General features: G+C 45.4%; 1 protein-coding gene across 1 annotated transcript in view; it reads right to left on the reverse strand.

Annotated features, from left to right (window-relative positions):
* FRMD7 (FERM domain containing 7) overlaps nt 1-12,194 on the reverse strand; it is a 46,922-nt gene that overhangs the window by 22,791 nt on the left and 11,937 nt on the right. The window lies entirely within an intron of this gene.

The following is a 12,194-nucleotide window of genomic DNA, read 5'->3' on the forward strand; positions in this document are numbered from 1 at the left end:
CTGCTCAGCTTAAAGGCTGTCTTCCCTGGAGAACTTGCCCTGATCCTATCGGTGACAGGTTGAGACAAGGGCAACCTCTGTGCTCCCAAGCACCCTTGCTTGCCTCACACGTGGTACTCTCAACCCAGGATGTCTGTCTTCCCCACTGGACTGAGTCCCTTCAGAGAAGAGACCTTGCTTCATTTCTCCTGTGACTCACCACGTCTAACTCAGAGCCTGGCACCTAGTAGGGACTCTTGAATGTCTGTTGCTTGACGTGAAATTGACCCAGTGACTCATGGGAGCTCCTTGAGCAGACTTCACTTTGCAGCCTTTCCCACCACATCTCCCAGCAATTCATTCCCATAACGCCACACATCATGTTTCCCCCCCTAAAGCCCGCAAACACTGCGAGCACAGAAGAGCCCCTTGCCCAGGTTTCTCTGAGAACAGGAGCTTTGAAGATCTGACTGATCTCCAGCCACCATCAGAGCTGAACCTGAGGGTGGCTGTTGCAAGGAGGACTGTGATGGGCAAATTGGGCCCTGGCGGATGGGTGCAGAGGCACGCCGCTGAAAACCCCTAGTTAAAGCCAAGTCACGCAGTGCCCATGGTGCTGCTCAGGAAGCCGGGCAAAGGGAAATGTAGCTGGAAATCACCGACCCATAGAACTCACGGCAACCTTGAGAGGTCAAAGACTCTGGCCACCCTCCTCCGACCCCCTACCTTCTCCCTCCAGGCAGTGCCATGCTGAGCAGGGGCCCACATCTGGGATTTAATAGCTTCCAGGAAGGTGGCCTACCCCACCCTCTTCCCCCAGTGACCAAATCCTTCCTTCTCCCCTGGACCTCGCTCCGCTTGGTTTCACCGTCCAAAGCTGCACCGACTCAACAGGCACGTGGGTTAACCAGGGTCCTATTTTGAAATGCAAAGAGGCCGCCAGGGGCGACACCTACTGCATCCCCAGCACCTGGACAGAGCCCGGGGTGGGTTGGGGGGGTTGGATTTTTATGTTCGAGGTCACATTGGAGCTGTGGTCCTGGAAAGGGGGGTCAGCCCACACAGAGTTGGGGGTGGAACACAAGGGCGTGAAGGGCCTTGGGGGGCGGTGGAGGAGGGGGCGTCTGGGAGGGAGGAGGGAAGGGGGAGTTTTTGCCTATGTGGCAACCTTGCCTAGGGCAAATGCTGACACAGACCATTCCAGACAGATGAAATCGCTCCTATTTTTAAAGTCGTCCAGACAAGGAGCTGCCACGGGATTTTTATTATGAGAAAAAAAAGAAGAAGAATTTCTAAAGAGAGATACGACAGCAATACTTTTTCCGACACCAAGGAAACATTTCAGTCATGAGGACCAAATTCCGTCACAGACTCCAGTTTCTTTGCAAACAATTTAAGAAACTCAAGATTTTCCTTTCTCCTCCTCATTTTTGGATTCTTTTTTTTCCATCGAAATATTTAATCCTCCCCATCAAGGCTGCCGCATTCCATGTATTTGTATATTTAAAGGTTTCTGCTGTCACAAAGAATATACAGCCCTCTTGTAAGGATGCCAGTCAAGGCTTCCTTTTTGCTCCCTTCCATAAGATTCCCATACCATGTTTATAAGAATAATCTCCTGATTCTTCTGTCCCTGCACATGTTGCCAACTGGCTCTAAAGGCCTTTGGCAATAATGCATTTGGAGGTCAGGTGCTCACGTGGCTGGGGCTCTCCACCCCCACCTCAGGAGAGGCATTTCCCTTCAGCCCTCCATAATGTACTTCGAAATTGGCCAGCCTTGTGGAACGTGTTGCATAATAGGCAAGCTCTTGGTTCTGTCTCAGCGTGCAGACTTTAATATTGTTTAACCATTACAGTCCAATTCTGTGATTTTTACGTTGCGATTATTTTTCTCATAATTACTCTTTACACGCAACTTTTCAAGACTTTTTTTTTCCTTTCTGTACTTTTGATTCTCTTTTCTTTTTTTTTTTTAAAGATTTATTTATTTGACAGAGAAAGATCACAAGCAGGCAGAGAGGCAGGCAGAGAGAGAGGAGGAAGCAGGCACCCCGCTGAGCAGAGAGCCCGATGCGAGACTCGATCCCAGAACCCTGAGATCACAACCTGAGCCGAAGGCAGAGGCTTAACCCACTGAGCCACCCAGGCGCCCCTTGATTCTCTTTTCTATTGCAAGTTCTTGTTTAAGCTGACATTGTCAACATTCTAACCCAGTTCTTTCGTGGATCTAAAGTCTTTACTACCAGTCCTCCCACTCAAGGAATTGGAACTACAATCCTGAATCTTGTTTAACCTTCTCCCCTGATTGTAGTAGAACAGCGTTTGCCTTAAAAATAAAAAAATACACACACACACACACACACACACACACGACACAGAACATACAAAATATGTATTAATTGTATTATTGGTAAAGCTTCTAGTCAACAGTAGACTATTAGTAGTTAAGTTTTGGGGGGAGTCAAAAGTTATGCATGGATTTTCAACAGTGTAAGGGGTCAGCACCCCTAACTCTTGTGTTGTTCAAGTATCATATCTATAGATATAATTATTATTTATATATTTATTTATATATATTATATATATATAATTTAGAACTTTTTAGAACTTCTATCTATAATCTCCAATTTACAAACTGTGTTTTACTCATAACACTGATTTCTGGGGGCTCCAAACTCCTCTTCTCATGGGAACAACAAATATTCAAGGTGGTTTCCCGTATAAAACAATCTACCACAGCCTTTCGGCAGCTAGACCTGTCATATAACAATTTGTTAACTCAAATCCGAATTGTAATCCTGCTCTACCCACTTACTAACTGGATGAATTGGGGAAAATCTTTTAGCTCACAGATTGACCTGCCTTTTCCAGGTGCCTGAAAACAGAGGCCATGTGTTTGAATACCCAGCAGTACATACAATGCCCGGTAAAGAGCGGATGTTCAATAAATATTTGCTGAATAAATGGATGGAGCCAAACGATTAACTTGATTCCTATGCATTAGTAAGACAGCTCTCTCAGGAGGAAGAACAAATTAGTCACTATGTGACCTAGGGCAAATTACTGACTCTTTCTGAGCCTCAGTTTACTCATCTGTAAAATGGAGATAATAGTAGTATTATCCCATAGACTTGCGAGAATTAAACAAGATAATTCACATCAAAGCCTTTAGTACAGTGCCCAGCACATCATACGACTGAAGCAATGCACATATATAGATAAATGCATAGGAGAGTCTGGAAAGATACACAGCAAATGTTAATAGCATTCTCCCTGGAGGGAGGATAGATTAAAGGGGAATTTTAACTTTTTACTTTGTGAATATCTCGATATGTTTTTAACGAGCACTCAATGATGCACTCAGAATGTTGTACAGTCCCTCTTTACTTATTTTTAAGCTTTTATTTTTAAGTAATCTCTACACCCAACATGGGACTTGAACCCACAATCCTGAGATCTAGAGTCCCATGCTCCACTGACTGAGCCAGCCAGATATCCGTACATTCCCCCTTTAAAACACTGACAGGACCCTATGTCATGATAAAAGCCCATGACCAGTAGGCTACTCTAAAGGTTCTACACCCATCAGTTGAGTTCCATGCTCATTAATAATTGTTTTCTTGAAAGCATTTTTTATAATTCTACTTGTTAATGTAATCACACTGCATGGACCCAGAGAATCATTAAATTGTTTTTTAAAAGCAAGCATTGTTTCTATAAAAACTAAGTTCTTCACTTTGCAAAAACTCAATAGAGGGGAATCCCCAAAACTACGCTGTCAAATTAGCTTTAGATATGACAGCAGTAAAATACGGGGGAAGAAAACACTGGAAAGATTCTGTACTCAAAATGCTTTGCAAACATCCACATTCTTTCTCCACATTAAGTAAGCAAATGCTGGAAATCATAGAGGGTGCATTATGGGTGTGGTGTATGGAAGAAAGACAAAAGGAATCAGAAGTCCTTACTCAAAAAAGCTTTGACCCTATAGCAAAAGATTGGCAAATGAATAATGATGTATATGTTTTATGTCAAAATTAGAAGTTTAAGGGGCACCTGGCTGGCTCGATTGGCAGAGTATGAGACTCTTGATCTCAGGGTTGTGGGTTTAAGTCCCCTGTTGCGTGTGGAGATTACTTTAAAAAAAATAAAATCTTTAAAAAAATAGAAGTTTAAGGTGTCTGTGTGTGTGTACTTATGATTTTCTGCTTTAACAAATTTTATTGATTAACTGACCAACAACCACCTTTGACCACATTAGGTAAAGTAGAGTCTAATGTTTTTACATCTTGAATGTGTACTTTAAAAAAATATACACTGTCAGGGGTGCCTGGGTGGCTCAGTGGGTTAGGCCGCTGCCTTCGGCTCAGGTCATGATCTCAGGGTCCTGGGATCGAGTCCCGCATCGGGCTCTCTGCTCAGCTGGGGGCCTGCTTCCCTCTCTCTCTCTCTGCCTGCCTCTCTGTCTACTTGTGATCTCTCTCTGTCAAATAAATAAATAAAATCTTTAAAAAAAAATATACACTGTCATTAAGGTTTCGGAAAAGAATGAACTGGAACCGAATACAGCATATTTTTAACAATAGCATAATCAATTATTTTCACGTTTTCCTTATAGTTGTTACATTATTCAGAAAGATGCAATAGACAACATAAAATTTAAAAGTGTAGTGCCATACAAAAAGTCTCATAGAAGATGCTTTTCCTGTTTCCAGGGCTGATTCCCACATTCAAAATATTTCTCATGTTCCCCACAGGAAATTGTTCTTGAAGTCACAGATGGTTATCACTCATTCTCCTGACTTTATGGTTATGTCTTACTTTTATCCCAAAATATGACTGGATTAGATCTGGCTGCCATCACAAAACACCATGGACTGGATGGCTTAAACAACAAACATTTATTTCTCATTTAGTTTTGAAGGCTAGAAGTTTGAGATCAGAGTACCAGCATGGTAGGGGTTCTGGGAGACCTCTCTTCCTGGCTTGCAGATGGCTGCCTTCTTGCTGTGTCCTCACCTAGCGGAAAGGTAACTCTCCCCCTGCCCCGCCTCGCCCTCTACCGTTCCCCCTCCCCCTCCTCCTCCCCTCCTCTTCCTTCCCCTCCTCCTCCCCTTCCTTTCCCTCCCCATCCTCCTCCTTCTCCTTTGGCCACCAGACCCATTGGATCTGGGCCCCACCCTTATGATCCTATTTAACCTTAATTACTTCCTAAAAGTCGTATCTCGAACAGGACCACAGTAGTCGCGTTGCGGTTAGGGACTCTACAGACAAATTTGGTTGGGACACGATTCTGTCCACAGCATTGACCCAGCTGGATGGCCCACTTTAGGTACCATATCTGCTCTTTATGACTTTGGCTCTTTCTGAACATTAAATCCACTCTCAAATAACGAAGATTTATGAGGCATTTGGGAAAGAATGTGCCTGGTTACAGAAGGCCAAAACAGAGTTCCAAGACTGTGCTGAGTACCTGTAATAAATACGAGGAGGTGGCTAAGAATGTGGGCCCTGGAGTGGCCAGCCCTAGCTCTGCCCTCTACCTGATGGAGAGATGATCTCGGACAGGCTATTTCATCTCTCTGAATTTCAATTTCCTTAATTGTAAAATAGCATTGTCAGAAGCCAAACACAAAAGGCCATATGTTCTATGATTCCATTTATAAGAAATGTCCAGAACAGGCAAATCCATAGAGACTGGGGTGGGGGGGGTGGAATGGGGAATGACTGCTCATTAGTATGGGGTATCTTTTGAGAAGGATGGAAATACTCCGGAATTAGGTAGTTGTGATATTTGCACGACACAGTGAGTCTACTAAAAACCACCGAATCGTACACTTTAAAAGGATGACTCTTATGGCATGTGAATTGCGTCTCAGTTTTTAAAGATTCATAGAGAGCATTTCATGAGAACACTGACATTGAGTGCTTTACACGGTGTCAGGGCCGTAGGAAGAGCTCAAAAAGAAGTGTTAACTGTCAGAGGACCATCGTCCAAACTGGCACACTCTCAAGGGTTGACACGGCTACTAATTGTTATATCATCACAACAGCTGCAAACCAGGACCGTCCTGGACGAAGCCTGGTGGATGGTCACCTAGTTGTTAGCACCTAGATCACCCAAGGGGTCTGGATTTTTTTTTTTTAAGATTTTATTTATTTACTTGGAAGAGAGAACCAGAGAGAAAGAGAGAGAGAGCGTGAGAGGGGAGAGGGTCAGAGGGAGAGGCGGACTCCCCGTTGAGCAGGGAGCCCGATGCGGGACTCACTCCCAGGACCTTGAGATCATGACCTGAGCAGAAGGCAGTCGCTTAGCCAACTGAGCCACCCAGGCGCCCCCCAAGGTGTCTGGTTTGATGAGGGTGGCACTGATCTGAATATTCAAGATCTGGAATATTAAGGACCACCCAAGTAACTGTAGGTGTCATAGAAGCCAGTGCCGGTGGGTCAGACCTTCCTTGGCAAGTAATGAGTTGCCTTTGGGGCCTGTTAACCCTCTGACTCCACAGAACAGACCAGCAAAAAAACACAAAAAAACAAAAAAAAAAACAGGAAGAGAATGCCTTCATCAGTCTTAGTCTTCTCCTTAATAAACCCTCTAAAAGCTAATCCCTCACCTCCCCTTTAGCATGTTTTTCTCCATTCTTTAGTCTCTACCCAATTCTTTTTCTCTATTGTAATCATCCCCCTTCCCCTGGCCCCAGCTCCGGGCTTACTTCTCATGCCCTTGCCTTGGTCCTTCTACATATGTCTTTATTCTTTTGTGACCTTTCTCCCGTCTTGTCAATGCAATACACATTATTGAGCACCTGCTCTGTGCCGGGTACTTTCTGGGGCTCCAGGGATTCTGGGGTGAACTGGACACAGGCATTACCATGAAGGAATACAGAACAGGCTGGCAGGCCAGTAAGGCACTTCAACAGGTAATCGCAATAGCTGGGGCCAAGTGCCCTTGTGGCAGCATGTGAGCAATAATAATAATAAAATAATAAAATAATTAAAATAAATAACAAATAATAAATAATAATAATAATAATAATAAAATAATAAAAGATCACATCCAATGGGCCCCTAACCCAGAAAGATGGGAAAGGGCATAGCGCAATGGATTCCGACTGGAGTGGACACCTAACCCAAGACAGAAAGCAAGAATTGTAGTTAGCCAGGTGAAGAGGAGGATAAGAGAAGGATGTCAGAGGCAGAGCCTAGAAAGCCTGGTGTGAATGAAACTGTTAGCAATGAGGTGTTCCGAAGGGAAAAGCTGAGACACGGGGACCGGAAAATGGGTGGGAGCTTTACCAAGACGGGCCTTTTGTACCAGGGGAGGCCATAAGCTGGAAGGCAAAGCTCGAGGTGGGGATCGCTGAATGACTTTAAGTGGAAATTGACATGGTCAGAGCTGGGTTTCCGGAGCACCGTCTGGTTAGGGCAGAGGCTCCCAAACTGTAAAGTGCATATGAATCACCTGGGGATCTTGTTAAAATACAGAATGCGATTTGATGGGTGGGAGGAGGGGCCTGAGAATCTGCATTTCTCACAATTTCCCAGGTGAGACTGGTCCTTCTGCTGCTCTGTTACCAACACCTTGCAGGATGAGAGTGTAAGGAACAGAGGGAGTGGCGGGCAAAAGAGGCAACAGGTGGAGCCGGGGTGGGGGCTCCTTCCACGGCTTGGGTGAGAGAAGATAGATGGTGGCCTGGACATTGGCAGACAAGGAGGTGAGGTATGAGACACGCGTCCGCGGCCAGCGCAGTGGGGCTGGGGAGGTAAGGGAGAGTGAGAGGCCTGGAGGTCCTGGTGTTCCCTTCACTTGCCCCCCTTTTGCTCTCGGCCAGGGCCAGAGTTTGCATCAACCATGGCTGAGCTTCTGCTGCCTTTTATTCGCCCTTCCGCATCACCCTGCTCATTCCCGACATCTATTTCTTTGCCGGTTGACCCACCGACCACATGTACGACAAGGGGCTACCCCGTGGCAGCTTGCCTCCCTCACTTCCCACCACTCCTTGCCACTGAATTCTTTCCAGACCCACCTATCTGAGAGTGGGGATGCTTGGAACATTCCTCACCAATGTCTGCACATACTTGAGCCCCTCCTTGGACACTCCCTACCCTGTGCGTCAGTCTGGAAAGAAAATCATGGTTTGTCATACCAAAGCTTTCGCCGATGTACACTTATAAAATATCTTCTTGACACTCCGTCTCTCTCTCTCTCTCTTTTAAAAGATTTTACTTCTTTATTTGACAGAGAGAGCACAAGCAGAGGGAGCAGTACACAGAGGTAAAGGGAGAAGCAGGCTCCTCGCTGAGCAGGGAGCCTAATGCGAAGCTCGATCCCAGGACCCTGGCATCATGACCAGAGCCAAAGGCAAATGCTTAACCCACTGAGCCACCCAGGTGACCTTGACATTGTTTCTGATGTTCTCACTAATTCCTTCTAAAGTCTCCCACTTGGAAATTTTTTTCTGGTCTTTTATGGTGCACCTGAGAGCTTTCTTATGTATTATCCCATTTACAACTTACCCCAATCACCCGCTCTGGAACTGGCTGAGAATCAGGTCTGTCCAGGATAGTATAAGCACATTGCCACTTGGCATCTTTACGTAGACGACTGTGAGCTAGTCCCTTCTGGCCAACCTGATGGCTAATTTCCATCTCTCCTTTTCCTCTTTATGTACCGAACTCCGAATGGCATTTCAGAACCCAGAACCACAAAGGCACTCTAGTAAGAGTATCTGATTTGTACTGAGTAGAATAGTCTGGAGATACTTCTGGATTTGGGTACCATTTGGTACAGATCCAGGGATAGAATGTTTTCAATGATGCTGGTTTAATTTCAATGATGGAAAATCTTGTTCTGCCTCTTGGTCTACCCTCCTTCGCCTCAGTCTAGCTCTTTGTTTATAAACAGCAACAGGCATACATCTCATTTACAGAGAGTGTGGGTCCCTCCAGAGGCAAGTCTTTTTGTTTCCCTGTCAAGCACAGGCTACATCCAAAAAATCTCAGAACCCCTTAGGGATTAAACCCTGGGATGGCCCCTTTTAAAAGGCTGTTTCACTTTTCATTAAAAATGAAAATATCCTGGGGTGACTGGGTGGCTCAGTCAGTTAAGCTTCTGCCTTCCACTCGGGTCATGATCTCTGGGTCTGTCTCTCTGTCAAATAAATAAAACCTTTTTTAAAAATGCAAATAACCTGAAGTTGCAAAAAATAATACTAATAATAAAATAAACAAGCCCATGTCTCACACATTTACCCATGGAGTCAGACGCAACCAGTTTTCTAAGAAAGAAATTGAACATGATTTCAGAGTATGCACTGGGTAAACTCCCCAGGAACCTAGGAAATGGAGCTCCTTCAGGGCAAGGCAGAAGAAATGATTGGCTATGCTGTAACCCTTCTGTGGGGGGTTGAACTCCTGGTAGAAAGAAAGAACCACTGAGAGGCTGATTTCCAGGTAGCAGCCATTCATTCTAAAACGGAGTCCTCTCTGCAGGCAGCTGGTGGAGAGCAAGGTGCGGTTAGACACATCAAAGAGCAAAGAATAAGTAGGAAGTCAACCAAGGCCTTTCAGGGGCTCAGCCATAAACCCTGGAGGGAAGCACAGTTTAACTGGGTACTTAAGATTTCCTGGTGGGGCTAAAAGGAGAGAATTCCCCTTGTATTTGCTTGTGCATGTGTGACATTCACACCAAGCTACAACTGGTTTTTATTTTATTTCTGAAAACACAAGGCAGTTCAGAGTACTGCATGTGTGATAGATGGGCGCTTAACGTTGTTTAAGATTAAGTGCTCAGAAAGATTTCCAGCCCACGTGGCTGCCCTGGCAGGGAGCGGTCCGGGAGAATCAAGGAGAACCAAAGTGAGTGGCTGCCTGACTGCTGCCCTCTTTACCGGCCGTATCGATACTGACCAAACCAAGCTCGGGAGAGAACTCTGGAGACAGAGAGCTAGTCTAGTACCTGATACTTTCTGGCAGACACCTTTTTGAAGCTACCAGAAAATGGTTGGTGTCATTGCCTGAAGCCTGACGGAGGCCTGGCAATGTTCTAGACAGGTTGCAACTGATTCACACTCTTTGCTGGATGGTGTCTCATTGCTCAGAGTTAGCTTTCATACTAAAGGAAAAAAAAACAAGAAAAAGAAAACAAGAGTACCACTCTAATAGCAATCTTGCCCCCACTCCTGGGACACTGTTATTACCATGCCTATATTGGAAAGGCTGTTGAAAAGTGACAGGGTAATAATAGCATTCTCAAGACAGTGCTCCCAAGTCTTGTCGAAATTGCTAGCTACTCTGGGTAATTAAAACAATGATAATTGTTTGTTTCCATGTAATGCTTTAGCACTAAACCCGTGTGGTGTGTGTGATGCACAGCCAGATTCCAAATGCTAGCAGGAGTTTTCTTTAAATCTGAATTCGATAAAACATTCTGTATGTATCTAGCAATACAGGACACTCAGGACACAAGAGAGACCATCAGATGTCATGTAGTCTGGCCCCTTCGTTTTCTAAGTGAGGAGATTTGGATCTGGAGCAAGGAAGAGACTCGCCCAAGGGCTTTCAGCAGGTTAAAAGCAAAACTGGGGTTGGGGGCACCTGGGTGACCCAGTTGGTAAAGTGTCTGCCTTCGGCTCAGGTCATGATCTCCAGGTCCTGGGATCGAATCCCACATCCAGCTCCCTGCTCAGTGGGGAGTCTGCTTTTCCCTCTCCCTCTATCCCTCCCCCCGACCATGTGCTCTCTCTTTCTCTCTCAAGTAAATAAATAAAATCTTTAAAAAAAAAATAAAAGCAGAGCCCATTGCATTACACCAGGCTGTCCATGGAGGACAAGAAAGAGATAAACACCCAGAACACCTTCCTTTGATCCACTCTTCCCTTTCATGGTCACTCTTTTTTCCTAACCTCATCTTTTCTCACCTTTTGACTGTACGGTTGACTCCTGTTTCTGTGCTGCTTACAACTCCAACGTCTCTCCATTTCTGTCTCTTCCTTCCTAGAATTAGTTTTATTGCCTTTAGAAAGAGTGCTCAGTATGTCGCCCAGCGGGGCTCTGAGCTGGTTGGAAGCCACTCTGTTCTGACAGGTTGTGAATTTCACAGAAACTCTATAAAGAAGCCATTAAAGAATAATGCCTTTTAAAACATCTACTTAATAAGAGGCCATGAAACACAACGTATTAAGGTTACTGTGGAGAAACTGCGCTGTCTGAACAGAGAATCTTTTAAAAATAGATTCAGAAAAGTCTGCCAAACTAAATGGAGTGGGGGAGGCACATGTGAAGTTTGGGGATCCCTAAGAACATAGTAGATCAGTGTATAAAATATATACCAAAATGTTAAAAATCTAGGCGATGGAATTTTATTGGGATTTTACTTTTTTCTTTTTGTTGCCAGAATTTTCTAATCTTTCCATAACGAATGTATGTCTTATCATGTATTAAAGCTGGATGTGAAAATGGAAAAATAATAATGAACTTCTAAGGGCTTCTAGCTGATTAGCAAGACGTGAGGTCATATGAGCTATCACTCAGGCTAATTTCCCTGCCACCGAGTGTCTCATTCCCACACCCTGTCAACACCCCCCACGTTAGCCAGGTGTGCTGGCTTTTTCAACACCTGCGGACTACACCGAGAGACCAGCTCTGCCCTGCAGCAAGAAACCTGTAAGGGGCTCCAGACTCAGACCCAACTTGGCGTCTTGCCAAGCTCCACCCTCAGAGAAGTCATTTAGGACCTGTTCTTTTGTTCCTCTTTCCCTACCTAGACATCTGTCTGAGTTCCTGACCCTCACTCACCTCGTCTTTGACTTAGGCTGCTGCGGTTTGCTGCTGGCTCCCGCCTTGGCAGCTGGCTAGGTTCCACCAGGCTCCGCCCTCCTCTTGCTTGATCCTCACCTTGTCTCGTGCGCACAGGTGAGATTTGCTGAGCCTGTGGCTTAGTGGTATCACCGAACTCCTGGGCCGCGGGCTGCATTCTGCCCCTTTCCTCCTAGTCTACCCTGCGTATAGCCATCCGAGTCCTGAGTGCTGACTCATACATGTGGGCCTTGCGGCGACCTGGGCTCTGCCAACCCAAAGCCTGGTGGTTACATATTCTTCTCAGTCTGACTTAGTCTGGGGCTGCTACCAGGTTTGCAGACCTCTGCCATCCTCCCTCCTCCGGGCTATTTCGATATGGCAGATCTGTTGTCGTTAGGATGTGCAGCCTAA

The sequence above is a fragment of the Lontra canadensis genome, unplaced genomic scaffold (assembly GCF_010015895.1).
Source record: "Lontra canadensis isolate GAN:19392208 unplaced genomic scaffold, GSC_riverotter_1.0 scaffold138, whole genome shotgun sequence".
NCBI lineage: Eukaryota > Metazoa > Chordata > Mammalia > Carnivora > Mustelidae > Lontra > Lontra canadensis.